The sequence below is a fragment of the Ischnura elegans genome, chromosome 5 (assembly GCF_921293095.1).
Source record: "Ischnura elegans chromosome 5, ioIscEleg1.1, whole genome shotgun sequence".
NCBI lineage: Eukaryota > Metazoa > Arthropoda > Insecta > Odonata > Coenagrionidae > Ischnura > Ischnura elegans.
The window spans coordinates 52,020,348-52,037,226 of NC_060250.1; the positions used below are offsets into that span (position 1 = coordinate 52,020,348).

The window sequence follows — 16,879 nt, forward strand, 5'->3', positions numbered from 1 at the left end:
GACGTCTCTTGGAATGGCATCGCATGGGCGCCAATCTGGCCTTTTTCAAATGAGGTTAAAATTGAACATTAACATTCGTCTAAACTGGGATTTCTATAACCAAATAGTTGTATATTATGAATACACTAATGGTGGGTAACGAATCGCAATCAATGCCTTTCGTTTTCTTTGATGAAGGAAACTACCCTATTCAAGTACCTATTGGTTCGTACCTCTTGTTTTGCAGGGGCCGGGGGAGTGATTGGCAGACCCTGCATGGGACATAGCGACTCCAGCTTCGCCGTGCTCATAACCCTTTGGAGGCTCTTTCTTCGCCCGCCCGCGACACCGACTGCCGCTCCGCCTGCAGGGGGGCGCCTGCCCCTCCTGCTCCATTCCGGCCCCACGCTCCTCCTCGCCGCCCCCTGCCTCGTCCTCCTCCGCCCCCGCTACATCCTCCCTCGCCCCCCGAGCCGGCCTCGGCCCTTCCACCCTTCCGAAGGACGACCACCGCCCCCGGAGGCGGCAGATGGATACCCCGGAGGAGAGCTGGGACCTTAGGTGAGCCAAGCGATGTTCTACTCCCGATTTGGTGTGGTGTTTTGGGGGAGGTGACCGACAGCTGAGGGCATTTGAGTCATGAGGTCATTTAAGTCATGAGGTAATGAGGGAGGGGTAAGAAAGGAAGTATGGAGAAAACAATAATTATAATAATCAAAGCATGATTATAATCTATGCGGAGGGAGCGTGATGTGAAAGAAATTCAAGACCTTGGAATTCAAAAACACCTCATTAAACTCAGGAAAAAAGCTGTTTTACAACTGACTTGCCAGATTATGAGGAGATTCCTGGGCCGGGTATGATAGGGCAAAGTAGGATAAAAGGTATCGCGTAAATCCGTAAACTCCTATTTCGTAACAGACATCCTTAAACGAGCAGTTCGTAATCACGGCATCTTTTGACCGCAACAATTTGTAACCAGACAATTCGTAACTATTTCGTAAACGCGACAGGTGGCATAAAGACCGGATGTGATGAAACAATCTCATGGAGGGTATGAGAATTCTAATACTCAAATTACCAAGTGCGCTACCGCAGCTTAAACTTGCGATTTGCGATATGTTTTCCATCCTCTGAATACTGGAGGGGTAAGGAAGGCAGGGCGAATGTTATCCAATGGCTCTCCAGCCATCACTCCAAACCTGCACCCCTATCCAAATTTAGTTAATATTAAATTTAGATTTACACTAGCAACCTATTCATCCACAATATTAATTAATTTATTCAAATCTGCGTATGATTCATTCACTGAGTGAGACATTGGGACGGTTGCATCCGTATTCTGCACATTTATGACCGTCAAAAAGTGTCGCAATAAGGTTCACTAATCCGTACATCTATATTCCGTAAATGACCAATTGCTGTTTGTTCCAAGCGGGTGTAGGGGCTGTGCGTGGGATATTCCGGCTAAATATATTACGTAGTGTGAAATTGTGATTTTGTAGCCGTGCTGTTCTACTGATTAGAACTTCACTGAAACTCGAAAGTGATATAACTCTGTGTGATAACTCTGGTTTTTGGTTCTATTCTTTGAGTTTTTTTCCATTGCTTCTCGTAATTTTTGGAAGGTAATCTACCATGCAGGATTGCCCACGAGTAACGTTTCGTTGAGGTGGAATTACTGAGTTATGCAATAAATTGAATTCCCTATCTTCACGGACGAGTGGTGAAGTGTGGCATTTAAGTAGGGCAGAATATATGCACACTCTGTAGTGATTGGATTGACGGGAATGAACTCGCAGAATTAATCCCACGCGTCCATGTGTCGACCCATGTTTAGAAAACTGTCGTTAAGGAGGCCACCTTGTGTTAAGGTCGGGTATCCGGGAAGACCTTGACCACCACACTGCCCATAGATTCGCTTCCGAAGTTAAAGTAATTGTCTACCTCAACTCGCGCGAGTCCATCGGGCCGCTGAATTGCCACCAGATAAAACGTTCATGTAACTACTGCTTCTCAGTCCTCGCATTGAACCGGGGAGAATTAAATTTTTTCCAATCCAATTCTTTGGTCTCGCGTCAGAGATATAATACGCAAGACCTTTTTAAATTGTAACTCTTTTGCATTTAGTTTGATGACACTGAATTATTTCGTTGGGATAGTCCTTATTGCGAGGCAGCATTCCAGGTGGGCTACCATAGAAAATGGAATAGGAATAGAAAATTAATTTTATTATCATGGGACAAGTATGTCTGTTTTTTATTTAGTTTTGTGAATAGCCTATACTGGCATTTCGTGTCAATTCGCAAGTATCAATAAACCATAAATTTCATAAATCAGCTGTATATTTGGTGAGCATATTGCTGAAAGTTAAATCCATCGTTGTTTATCGGTAGGCGTTATAAAAATGCATCTATGTCGAGAAATGGAGCGCCAGAGGGTGGGTGCCCCTGGCGTAGTGGTTTCCTTAGAGGTTGTATGTAAATAATTTGTATGTATTCACTATGATGCTGTAGGCGATTTAACCGCAACCAGAGAAACACCTCCAAGGTGTTCCTTTAGTTTCTGCTTGCAACCAATCCCTTCTCGGTTTCCGTGGCATTAATAACGCTCATTAAGCCCCTTACGTACCATAAGCACAGTCAGTAGTCCTGAGAAATTACCCTATTGTGTATGTGGGCTCGAACCAAGGACGCGCCGTGGTCACAATCATTGCTGCTATTGTAGTAAGGAGGGACAATTAAGGACATTGATGTGCACTCCTCCAATTAAGGCAGATTGAGCGAGTTGTTTCCCTTAGTGAAGGCGACGTCGTGTATAATAATAAAGAACGCTTAAATTAAAATTGTTTTGAGAAAATTGCGCAAAAATCAATAACGTGAGGGCATTATAAGATTCTAGAAAAGGAACACTGTAAAAGTTTTTGTAACGAAAAGTGAAACTTTGTAATTGCACATTAATTTGTCAAAGGATGACCTAGGTTTCGGCGTGGCACGTCCCCATATGGTACATTTCAATAGAAGATAGATCTTCATCTATTCAAATGAATCAGATGATGACATGTCATATCTACATCTACATAATACCCTGCGAGCCACCTATAGGGTGTTAGACAGGGGGTGACCAATCACCAGCATGCAGTGTGCAAATGGGGTCCCACATGCGCACCAGACGGTCCAAAAACGTTACGCATACAAATAAATTATACTACAATATGCTGTTAGAAGTGATAATAAAATTCAAGAACGTGCATTTAAATATAGATAAGTTAGTACGCTGCACTACAAGTCATATACATAATCTATTTGTGACGCTATTTCTAACGCTGCCGCTATAATCTCTTATTGATCGTGGAAAAAAAAACTTTCTGAATCTGTCTGTTCTACAGTCTATCTCTCTTATTTTATTTATATTATCTGATCTACCTTAGTATGTTGGCGCTCGTAAGATATTATCAACTTCGTCAGAGAAGGCACTGCTCTGGAATTTTTTCTAAAAGGTTTCGTCTATTTATCTATCTACGGTCTGGCAGAGATTACCATCCGAGTTTATCTAAGATGTCAGTTATACTAACAAGATTATCATAACGACGTGCTGACGATGACTATCGTCACGTGGAAACCTAGATCGACATTTAATACATTTACGAGGTGTTACAAAGTTTTACTCCTCGTTATGTTAAGTCGATTCCATGAAGTCACGCCCAACATGAAGAACAATAAAAGTTACTAAAACTTTTTGCAGCGGTACGAATGGTTCTCGAACCCGGTCCTTCGTATTGGGACGAGGATGTGGAGGAGAATGGTGAAGGTGTGATGAACGGAGACGAAAACAAAAGAAAAGGTAATAGACTTCATAGGTGGGGGGAGAAATCCTTCGAAAGAGAAAAGGAAAGCAGATTGTAAGGCGACGAGGTAAGGTGGAGAGTAAAAGTAATTGCCAAAACTTAATACAAACCGAGTAATGCTTTCCGAGATCCCAAAAAATCATCGAAAAGCGAGGTAGCCGAGGGAATGGAACCCCCCACGACCATGAATTAGTGCAAAACTAAAAAAGATGCGGTTCCGCCTGGGGTAAGCTCTACTCACGCCTATCCAAACCAACCTTTGAGTTAAATCATTGGCAAGGAGACAGCGCGAGAGCATGGCGCCGACTCCATGGGGCTTGAGGGGGCATGGGGCGCGAGCCCCCTCAAAAATTCATTTTGGGTGTGAAGAAAAAGTGTGTCAGGCTTCTAGATTTTCTCCGGAGTGTCCAAATATCGAGATTCGAGTTATCAGGATTCTAATGTTGACCATATAACTCTTCTAACATGCTTAAAAACACTTAAAAATCACTACTTATAAAATTTCCCGGGCCTAGATCAAGGGTTTTGCCCACTCCCCCTCAATATTTTTTGTGAGCGGCATCCCTGCGCGAGAGTGATGTTTGCGATCTGAATGCCGATGTTATTTTCTGACACTATACAGGTAAAGTAGTAAAGGTGTCGCGGGAGCACGGGTTCGAGCAGGATAGCAGCCAGGATAAGCGTGGTTTCCTATTATTTTTTTACTGTCTAAATCGACAGATTATTACTCCTGGAGTACATATTTCACGTTTTTAGATTTTGAAATGACGATATCTATTTTTCGCGATTAAATGAAAAGTGAAAATTTTCAAGCGCGCGAAAACGCGACGGCTAATTATGAATGCTGGGAAAAGCCCGTGTGACGCCTGGCTGCTGCTGTGTGAGGCCAACCAATTACTGTTGCAACCCAACCCAATTCGTATGAGTCAGTTAAATTGATATTGAACCTTAGTGCTGCATCACTGAGCGAACGAAAAATGCAAATGGGAGGGTAAAGAGAGGAGATTAAAAATTTGTAATTGCCTCCGCAGCTCTGTAGAATAACCATGTGATCATATTTTATCAATTACAAGCAAAGGGTCTAGCAGGTTAATATGGTGGAAAGTGCCCACAGATATTTTGAAAAATAAAAAATATTCACTTAAAGTGCAATGAAAATTATGTGTTTCCACAAAGTTTCAGGCCTTAACAATGGAAGATAACCCCCATTAAAAATTGAAACACGATTTTTAGTTTTTAAAGAATATCTCCCGTTTTTATTTTTGTAAAATCATTTTCTTGATTTTTAAGTACTATATACTATGTATTACGTACTGACATCCTGATTTTTTTCAAATATTTCTCACTGAAAACTAAACTTTTACTTTCACATAAGTTTGAAATTTTTAAAATTAAATAAAAATTTTTAGGAAACACTAGACACGCCCGAAAATACGTTTTGTTACCCCTACCTTAAAGTATAATCCTAATTTTTTTCAGATTTTAAAAATTGGTGAAACACGGTCAAAAACACGAATAACTGCTTCGCGGTAGCTGGCGGGCCTGTGCGACACCCTACGGTATACAGACTATAAAGTGCACCAGCACGTGGAGTTTTCCACGTGTTTGCTCCGTTTCTCCTTTTTAAGACCTAAGGATACTAGTTAGGTCTTGCGCCAATTCATCAGTAGCTGGAGGGACAACTTATAGACTAAGCTGAAGTCAACCTTGCTTCTAATGAATTATACCTTATAATGATATATCTTATAATTCTATCCTGTCGAAAGAGTTTGATCCAAGACTAATTTCTGTTTTATTCAGATAATTTCATCCTCCTTTCATGTTCCCTGAACTTTCCGTTACTAATCATTAATAATTCAGCATCGCCTGCCATAATACGTTCTCTTCTCTATCGCGACCCGACGCACGTCATCGCCTCTGTACAGTACGTGTGTAATCTCCATATATTCTAGATCAATAAGGAGATGTTAGCTTGAGTGAATGAGTGATTCCAAGTTATTTACGAGGTGCCAATAACGGCAGATACTTCAACCCAGCCAATAATTTTTTCTCACGTTTCGACTCAAATATTACCGAGAGAATGTGTCCCTCTCAATGGCACGCCCAGTTACGTAACGTAATCCTTCCTAGTTCTCATATCCCCTTTCCCACGATATAAACTGTACTGAGCCAGTAGCTTATATAACGCACACATTCTAATTTCCGCTAAATTCCAATGCTTCGTCAATGGGTTTCAGGAGATGTGACAAGGTTACCTGACTCGTGGAGCTATCTGATCTAGTTTTCTACTATCTAAGGTCATCTGGGCTTGTTAGATTCGGTGTGGATGGATTCGCGTTAATAATGACTGCTGTAACTCAGCTGGATTGATCGTTTCCTTATCAATTAAGTTCCGAATGAATTTGTGGCTTGCTATTCATGAAAGCGATCGATTACCAATGTTGATTTTAGCACAAGGAAAATGCATTAAGGGAGAGGTTTTAAATTAGTAACGGAGCATTAAATTGTAGTGGCGCGGTGGCTTGATTGGTAGTGTTTCGCCACTGATAATAGGGTCTACATATATACCTACATAATACCCTGCGAGCCACCTCTAGGGTGTTTGGCAGGGGGTGATCAATCATCAGAATGCAGAATGCAATTGGACTCCCACATGCACACCACACGGTCCAAAAAATGTCACGCATACTGACAAAAGTCCTTGGTTTACATCCCGGGTGAAACCCGCGGGAACCCCCAATCACAAATCCTCGTAGTATGAGATGGCCTGGAGAAAGGAAAGGGATATCCAATTTATAGATAACGTGAAACTGAGAAATTTTCGCGCGGGTTTACTAGTATTTTTACTCATTGAATATTCTTCCATTTCTGTAGGAACAGCAAATCATGATTTCACTTATAGTGGCACACATCGCCCCAATGACGGTTAAAGGTTTCCTGTCCTACTTCTTCCATCCCTATCCTTTACCTGGAGGCGCCATTGGGCTCTCACAAGCGGGCGCTTCTCCTGTACTTTCTTCCTTCCTCTGTCCTTCCCCATATGAAGTATGCGGGCGTAAAGTCTCGGGCTTAGACACCCGGCCCTCTCGAGTGAAACTCCGCCATCCCGCCCTGAGTACTCCTTTCCGCTGATTATTGATGAGGTAAAATATAACGCGTTTTCAATCGGGAAAAAATTAGCGGAAATTGGATCGGTTTATTGTGTTTGCTGGTATGGTATGGTATTTGAAGGAGGCGACCGACAGCTGAGGTCATTTGCGCTATGAGGGAAGGGTGAAGAGAAATCCGGCGTCGGCATTAGCCTGCTTTTAACGAAAAGTTCACCGCCGGGATTTGAATGTTGCTTGCTATGTTTGCTTCTCATCTAGACGAGAGACTTCACGACGGTGGCGAAGATCGTTTCGAGGTAGCCCCATAACAAGTTTAGTAAGGTACAAAAAAAACTCCGTCCGTCGGGCGGGACGTAAGACCGTGGTCCCTTTTGCGACATTCATTAAGTGTAGGCTCCGCCTACGCCGGGTTTCTCTTCAGCATTCCATTCTTACAAACCCTTCCGTCATGGAACGACTGCAATCCCTCGCCTCCTGTGCGCAATGTGTACCATCTCTACTACCTGGTCCACAAAATAACTTTAGCCTTTATACGGATGTTTTATTTTAAAACGTAAGCCGTAATTGTTTATCATCAATAGGTAATGTAAGCCGTAGGAAAAATTCTACAGATGGAGGCTAAAGAATCAGCTGAGTTCCGATATCATGTGTCGCAATTCAGACTTGTGTTTTCATGTTTTTTTTTCGCAATATACCGAAGTTTGACGAGCTATGTTTTAATGTGCACATCTTTTAATCTCTATAGTTATATAGTCTCTATATATATAATCTCTATATAACTCTGAACCTAATTTTTAATGTCTTTATCCGTACCTAGTGTCTTTATTTATGAATTTTGATATGTTTTCTGTCTTCTTAGGAGTTGGATGATATCAATTTACATAACATGTAATGTTTCTCTCACTGAAGCCTAAGCATAATATTCACTCCAATATTTGTTCATTTACGCTACATACGTCAATTCTTTCCTGTATTTGTACCTTTGTCTTCCTAAACGTAGACATATGTCATGCAACAATTCATTCGCTAGTCGCATGTTTTTCGTAAAGTTTTTATCAAATTAATAAAAACATATTCCTCTTCACTTCTACGTCTAGTGCGGCTTTTATAAAATTACCCTTGATTTTATCTCCTTAACTTGATTCTTTATGGTGGTGCATGCAAGTACCCGTGGATGGGATGTTTTTCAAAGTGCTCCAAAAGTTCTTAGGCGAAAGGACATTAAGTGAGACCGAATGAGTATATATATTATTGATTCTAACGGTAATTTACATTAAAGCTTGCTTCACTCTGTCTCTTCTTCCATTTTCCTAAAGAGGAGACGCTCAAAATTATGTGATCTCTGTTTGTTTGCATGAAAAGAGAGGGCTGATTTTTTATACTATAGACTAGTATCATCCGAACAAAATCTAACTACGTGTCACTAGTGGTGGAAACGCTCAAAAATCAAACATTTGGTAAGCCTAATTCCCTGAGGGAGATACGCGCGCAACTCGCAGAGTATATGTAATTTTTAATCGGTAGCATAAGTGTTGGCATTAATTAAAACCAGTTGGAATGCATGCAAGATCAATTCCTAGTGAGATATAATGCTGGGATTGCAGCTTGAACCTGCAATAATGTTAGCGGCATTGTGGTTTTAGTGCACTTGAAGTGAAGCCTGAATCGCACGTTCCTTCTTTCCATCCCTTTCGATGGATAGCTCCAGCGATCGCTCCAATGATGGCGAAAAAGATCGTTTCTCGCGATCATTTTCCACGATGCCTCAAGGGATGAGATTTCCATCCTTATTTCCATCATTCAGCATGTCCCTTTTTCCGTCGCTGAAAACATCTCTGGCACCGTGCTTCAGCCAATCAGAACGCATCTCTGCTAACAGCGATAATAACGTGACGCTTGGCTTTCAATTGATTAAGAGATTCGGAAAGTGACGGAAAAAGCGATGGAAAAAAGGGACGGTGGGAATGACCGCCTAATTTAGAAAATGATGGCTCAAGCGATCACTCATAAGACCCTGAAAACCTATCGCAGGAGCTATCATTCTAAGGAACGGATAAATGATCGTGTGATACAGGTTTTATTCTAAAGTACGAGCTGGTTCAATGACACACCATGACAAGCAAATTGGTAATTCCTTCCATTTTAGGATATGAAAATGTCCAGCGAACGCATTTTCTATAAAAATCTTCCGTATTATGACCGGTACATAGATATTTCTACGCCATGAAATAAAATAAGTGACATGGTAATTTTATTTAATGCCGTTCAAAACTTAATTCTTAATGCGAGTCATTGTCGCTTTCAAGTGAATAATTATCGCTAGTTTTTTCTCCAAATGTAACTCGCAATGAGAGCATAGCTTCGTTAGCGGGACGCTGTTGAGATAGTTTATCGTTCCTTTTACGGGATCATGATTGATGGAGTGGCGTGATAAAAAGGATATTTGCTCTTGATGGTCCTATTTGTGCTAGCTGAGTGAGATGTTTCGGGAAGAGAGATGGTGTATTTTCTTATCTATAATCGCTTTACGCTTGGGTGGCGAAATAATTATCGCGAGGTTTTGGACCACTTTCGCCACCGAATGGAGTCCCTTGTTGTAGTCGGGAGAAAGATTTAATGAAATTTCGGCGTTTTTGACCGGAATAAAAAATAAGCTCACCCTCACAGAGTGCCGACTTTTCTCGAAGCTGATCCCTAATATTTTTTCCTTGCGATGGAATTTCCTTAATTCCACAATAGTTGTTCAATTTCTCTATTAATTATGTGAAATTTCAAAACATTTTATAAGGTGCATTGTGGAACGCAAGATTTGTTTGATTTTTATATTTTTTTCATAAATGAAATTATATTCTTAAGAAATTGTGTGCAAAAAAAAAGAAAAAAAATATACTTACTCATCCATATCATCTTGGTATGGGCGTTATCCACGTGTTAAGCATGTTGGGAGCCGTTTGAGAGTCGGAGGCTGCGCGGAAGGCTTATTTTGCTTGAACATTTGAGAATAGATATCTTTAAGAGCGACACGGTGAACGTAATATTAAAGCCCCACTGTATTTCCAGATGCGACAGAAGCGATAAATTCAGTGAGATATTTATCCGAACGTATAGATTTGGGCATTCGTTTTCCCCCGAACTATAAAGGACTTTAATAAATGCTAATCGTAATTTCGACTTCCCTTTCATGTGTAAACGGGTGGTGTCCAGGCCCGTGCTGGGCCGCCGGGACACCGCGACGTATCCCGGTGCGCCCTCCAGCCTGGAAATCTCTGGCGCCCTCCAGTTCCGAAACTGACAAATTTTACACTCAGAATACCAACATTGAGCAGTTAACTTGATTTCAAAGGCATTTATCAGCATAGTTAAACAACGCCTGGAGTAAACAAAACAATAATTAAAATTAATATGATTCATTCTGGATCATTCCAGAAGTCCTCCCCCTGTATAGTGCTGACGCCCTCTGATCATGACCGTCCTCCGCCCTAAGGAGGAGTCCAGCATGGACCTGCTGGTGTCCTAATACCCCCTGCCACACGCCTTTGAGGCGGCTTGATGTAGATATAGATCATAGCTGGTCAAAAATCATAAGTTTGGTTCCATAAGGAGCTAATTTGTCACCAATGCAGTTGTTATATTTTTATTACTTGCTCCATATATTAATCCTGAGGCCTTCCTGCTTCATTCCTACCTTCCAGTCATCCCTCACCAGTGATGTAACTATGGGGGGGGGATGAGGGGGATACATCCCCCCCAAAGCCTCAGAGAAATAAAAATAATATTCAAAACTATTGTCTAGTTTTGGCATATAGTAAATTTTAACGTAACCTTTTAATGAAACCCAAATTTTAAGGGCCAAAATTATGTAAAATGTATTTGCAGGCATGTCATTTTCCAAAATTATCCCAAACGGGGGGTGGGGGTGGGAGGTCGCCCTTCCCTTTCCCCCGCCAAAGCATATTCCTAGTTACGCCACTGTCCTTCACGATTGTCTTAATTCATTATCGATGCAATGTTTTTAAGGAGGCTTTTATTCATTGACAATGTGATGCCAACATTGGTCCTTTATAGTGGAGGGGATAGATATTAACGTAGGGATTAGCGGGGCATTTCTTGGAAATAAAAATGGCATCGAGACGAAAAACACGCGAAAAGTAAAACACAGCTTCTTCTGGATGTCATAAAACGTACTTACCGATATTAACTGTCACTCTTGGAGCAAATGAAATACTAAGAAGAAGAATTAGGCTCAGCATCAAGAACATGAAAACGAAAACAGGGATATAGGAGTTATGATGGAAAGACAAAAGAGGATGAAAAAGAAACAAGGATTTAATTTTTACTCCTAACACGCAATATGCAGGCTATGATTTTAAATCACTGTTGGTTTAATTTTGCTCTGCATTGACTAAATATTCCATTATTAAATCTATTCTTATTATTTCAGTGTAATTCATTCTGAAATGTATGCATGGGGAATGGGGTCCCTATGCTTCAAGCTTAAATTTAGAAATTATAAGAATATGATTGAGGAACGAAGTTAAAAGTAATTATCACGTTTGAAGTAAGTTTTATTAGGTTCATTATTTATTGCTCTTTTTTTCTAAGGAATTTTTTGAATGAAATATAATAGCTACTCGCTTCCAAGTCAAAATGTTTTTAGTCCGCAAATAAACCAGTGGCCTATGCTTTCCACACTCGGCCAGTTGGCATCCTACCTAAGGAAAACACGAGGGCACTGACCCAGTCCTCCTCTGTAGGCGCATCTCTGAAGCGACGAATTTTTTCGTGCGACCACTTTTTTATCGTGTGAATGGTTGGCTGTGTATGCTCGCGATGCGGATGACGTCATCGCGTGCAATTCGCAAAGCGTTGGTGCGAGTTAAAAACGGTGGCCGGCGGGGGCGCTGGAGTCGGCTTGCGCAATTCCTCCGAGACTCCGGAAAGATGAGTTACGATGCCGCGTGGCTCGAGGAGATGGACTCATGCCAATCGCCTCTGGACGCTTTTGCCTCACGGCGCTCCGCGGTTGTCGTTTTTGCATTTCCTTACTACGCCGCCTTATAGCCCGCGGTGGGAAAGTGCCAAATGTATTCAAGTACCTAGCACTTGTTCCTTCTTTTTATAATGAAAAGGAAAGAAAACTTTGTGATTCAACATAAATATTTGATGTACAACCTATTTTTTACGTGGCACGTAATTATCGCCAGACAATTACGCGCCACGTGTCAATTTTTTCTTTTCTCTTCGATGTTATTTGAGAGCAGTACAACAATAACATCTGTATAATAAGTTCTACTTCTCTTGTTAATCAATATATCATCTGCTCTATTATTTACAATGGTTTTATCCATGTTTAAACCTATTTCTTATTCCATATCATTTTTATTTCTATATATTCAAATTTTGATACTTGTTTATTTTCCGACTTTTTTCTCTTCGATGTTATTTGAGAACGGTACTACGATAGCATCTGTGTAATAAGTTCTATTTTTCTTCTTAATCAATATAATATCTGATATATCATTTACAATGATTTAATCTACCTGGATTAACAAATCGCAATGGAGTATAATTATTATTATTTTTGACTATATGCACTTTCTCAGCTGCTTTACACCAAGTGGAAATATTCACCTACTGTAGAAGTAAATTAGAATTAGGCTCGGATGTTAGGGAAGAGAATTCACCCTATCCTACATTGCCTGATCATAACCGGCCCAAGAATCTCCTAACAATCTGGCAAGTCTGTAGTGAAACAGCATTTTGCCCGAGGTTAATCAGGTGTATATGGATACCCAGGCTTTCAATTTCTTTTTTTGAACCTTTTTGATAACACTCCTTCCCCAGAGATTACAAATGGGTGACTATTGAATTATTTCGTTTTCCAAATATTTTTTAATGCTCGGGGTAAATTTTGACATTATTATGTAGTATTATTTTTCCTTTTATTAACGTGAGCCACTAATTTCCATTGATAAAACAGTAAATATTCATTCTCGTTCGTTGCTGGAGTGCTGGATTCTTAACCAATGAGTCTTCCTTCAAATCCCGGCGTTTGCAGAGAAATTTAAGCCACTACACAATCCCTACTTGAGAGCTTTGTTTAAGGGCACTTCTAATACAGCACTGCGTCCATCGCATGGGATGCTACACCGTTCTCGCCATGCTCTTTTCGTTAAGAGCAGACTAATGCCGACGCCGGGTTTCTATCCACTTTTCCTTCTCTACCTTTCCTCACGCTATAAATTACATCAGCTTTCGATTGCCTCACCAAAATACCATAAGTACCAAAAATGCACTTTTAGTTCCTTTTAGATTTGCAAAGTAGAATTTTTTTCTCATTACTTTGAATTTATAATGTTGGTAAAAAAGTGGGTCTAGATGCGGATTTCAGGTTTTGATTAGTACCGCAGTTTGGTACATTGGCCATTAACATGAAAAGTATTCACAATTATGCAGATGAAGCCTCTAGGTCAATTGATTCGTGAAAAAATGTAAGGACGACTTTAAGATCTCAATTGGCATCGTTTGGTTTTTTCATTAAGTTTTTATTAAGCTTCTCGATCGGCATAAAGCCCTTTACCTACATAAATTTATATTAAACTTGTGAAATGGCACGTTGATTTAACTTGGAAAGACAAAAAACAAGTTATTTTATTGCAGCTTTATGATCAAAACAAAAAATTAGGCCTTACACTTATTTTCTTAATTGGGTGAAGCAAAATAACCTTTTATTGGATTCTTCCATTGAAAGTGGTTTGAATAGTACTTAATCACAAAACTCAGGTCACTGCTGTACCAAATTTTGAAGCTCATTATTCAATGGCAAAAAAGTTCCATTTACAGTATTATAATGTGTCAATATTCCTTGCATTTTCCGCTGAGGCTACGAAGAGCGCATTCTAGGAGAGTACTGGGAAAGATTGCTTATTACATTGATCGTCTGTATTTTCAGTTATGCTTTAAGACTATGTGAATAAATAATTTATAACAAGCTGTGGTCAGAATTGATGTTCTTAGAACGACAGGTCGTCTTAAAAATTGTTCTGCCACAAAGTCCCCGCGATGCGAAAATTATGTATCTAGTCCACTAGTTTGCGTTGGATTTCTATATTGCAAAAAATGTTCCCATGCCGGGAATCGAACCCGGGCCTTCTGGGTGAAAGCCAGATATCCTAGCCACTAGACCACATGGGAGGCTTGAGATAATGTAAAATTTTATTCATACAATTCAACCTTAATCGAAATAAAAGCTCTCGAGTATTTCCTTCTTTTCGTGATTGATGGTTGTCACAATTCGCGATTCATCAGTTAATGTTGATCATTCTCACGCAATCGCCCTTTTACACACGGGAGGGGAAAAATAAAGGGGAAGGTTGTCGAGGGGAAAAGATTAAAGGGAGGGGGAGGGAAGGTGGAGTGGGGTGTATGAGTGCAAAGTACGGGGAAGGAGGGGAAATACTGAGATGGAGGAGGTGGGGTGAAATGCTTGAAGGCCGGTGAATTTTCGGACTAAAGGCTGGCTTACACAATAAACTCGCTTTCGCTCGTTGTGGGGGAATTTGGCCTCCTGAGAGAAGGGACTGAGTGTGTATAATCATTAATTTCGAATAAAGTTGAATTGGTTGAATAAAATTTACCTCTCTCGCACGCCTCCCATGTGGTGTAGTGGCTAGGATATCTGGCTTTCACCCAGAAGGCCCGGGTTCGATTCCCGGCATGGGAACATTTTTTGCAATACAGAAATCCAACGCAAACTAGCGGACTAGATAAAGCATTTTCGTATCGTTATAACGATTTTACATATAATTTTTTAAGAGGAACGGTTGCGCTAACATGATAGGGCACTTCATACCATCTGCAAATTTTATCAGGTCATTTATTCACTTAATATAAATACGTATACGAAAATTACGGGCCATTGTTATTATTGGCAATATTTTACACTATCACACTTAAAAGCGTTTTTCAGTGCTCGGCGGTAAATGCGAGGAATATTAACATATGAGCGACAGATTGACCCAGAAAATTCTTGGATAATACTGATAATGATAAAAAACACATAATGAGAGAGAGGGAGATGAAGATGCGTAATTATGCGCGGAAAATACAGTTTTAGCAATAAATTTACCATAGCCTCTGAACCTGAACTACAGGTTAAATTGTGAGGTAAATGACAACAAGACCTTATGATTTGTCGCATAAAATGCTGAAACCAATGGTTTTACATCAAATAACAAGTTAGAACAACAAAAATCGGACCAAAATCGACACCCCTCTATTTTTAAGTGCTTAATATCTAAAGAGCTTATAAAGCTTCCTTATTTCCTATATTTTCAATTTGTCTCAATGCCCGTTTATTTTTTTGGTGCAAGCTCATTGAAGAGAGAATCTATCACTGCTTTGTGAGATTATAAAGAAAAGGATGGCGAAAACCCGTGAATAAATACAAAACCAGCGCGGGAGCAGATAAAAATGTGATTGAAGTATACCGAGACGGAGACCCGATCTCCAAATTTTCACTTTCAGAGCAGCACTCCAGTAGACACCGTAGATCCTTTCAGATAGTCTTAGAATATGTTAAATGCAAACCAAGGGCGAAAACCAGGGTACGCACGCAGTAAATGCTCAGAATACGCACGCAGTAAATGCTCAGAAAATAATCAGAAACAGAATGACAAAATTGCAATAATGAAGTAACTATTCCCATTGAGTGCAAATATAATCAGGCACACGCGAAATATTTACGGTGCGTAACCTAGAACAACGAAAGGAGGAAAGTGGAGGAGGGGAAAATAAATTTCCCAGAGAAGCAGAAGTGGCGCCACATACTTTTTCCTAAAACTTTTGAAATTTTCTATGCACATTTACAGAATACTTCGGATAAATGGGATAGCCTCTTAGTTGTGAGCCTGGGTGCCGACCCAGATGTGTCTCAATTAACCATAATTTTATTTATTTATTTGAATCATTTTTCACGTACAGCAATGATGCCAATTTAAAGTGAAAATTTTAAGGAGAACATGAAATGGGACAATAAATACAAATCCACGAATAAAACGGAGGATAGAGAAGCATTAAATTAGTTGACAAAGGGGATATATAGAGGGTACGGTGAAATTGTTGCATGATAACTAAAGACGCTATGGAGGGAGGAAGTGAGGTAGGAGGTGAGGATATAAAGTGATCGCTTGGCTACAGAGGTCATGGGAAAAGGCAGAAGGAGTAGGGAGTGCAAGCGGGTGATCCAGTTGGTACACTCAGCAGAGAAAGAGGGTCAGGGCAGTTATTAGTCGGTTTTAGGGTGCATATTATGAAGTAATTTTAAATCCATTTTAAACCTAAGTTTCTGTAGGTTAGATAAGACGAGAGAGAAGGCGGAAATGATGAATTGCTCTCTAGGCCATTCCAGATTCGCTTCTAATGGTTCGCGATCCTCATAAGAGAATGAATATTCAAGCTTAAATCCGCCCAGCATACCTTGTTCACTATGGAAGACGAGATCACATGCTATCCGATGTGTGGTAAGAGTTCAGGAGAGGTCAAAGAACTCCCAAGCTCGTCGCTCAGTGATGCTAGTCAGTGTCTTCTTTGGATGGAGAGGCTGCCCACGTAGTTCTGGTGGTCCTAAGAGCGGGAGGATGATTCCATGACTTGAGCGAAAACCCTATCCTCAAACAGAGAGATCCATGAGCAGCAGGAAAAGTTTTTTCTCCCTCCATGATCACTTTATCATTTTCTGGGCCCTTGTGAAACTGCTTCAAGAAAAGCTTCTGAGGAAGGTAGGTATTTTGAGGAGGCGACCGACGGTGTCTTTCACAGTGGATTTTCGAACATTTATTCTCAATTTATTTTGGAATTCGCTTCAGGAAAGGTTATTACATACAGTTATCTGCTGTTGAGAAAATCAGCATGGATGCAGTAAGATAGTTTTAAATTTTACTAA

General features: G+C 40.3%; 1 protein-coding gene and 2 non-coding genes across 3 annotated transcripts in view; 2 read left to right on the plus strand and 1 right to left on the minus strand.

Moving 5' to 3' along the window:
• The first annotated feature begins 456 nt into the window (after positions 1–456).
• The window catches only part of LOC124158879 (sodium-dependent dopamine transporter), a 186,261-nt gene continuing 169,838 nt past the window's right edge, over positions 457–16,879 (plus strand). Inside the window, exon 1 of the mRNA XM_046534280.1 lies at positions 457–540. The gene's annotated coding sequence lies outside the window, so the exon portion shown is untranslated. The remainder of the gene's footprint in view (positions 541–16,879) is intronic.
• Positions 14,059–14,130, minus strand: Trnae-uuc. Its single transcript has one exon. It is a non-coding gene; the product is annotated as a tRNA-Glu (tRNA).
• Positions 14,588–14,659, plus strand: Trnae-uuc. Its single transcript has one exon. It is a non-coding gene; the product is annotated as a tRNA-Glu (tRNA).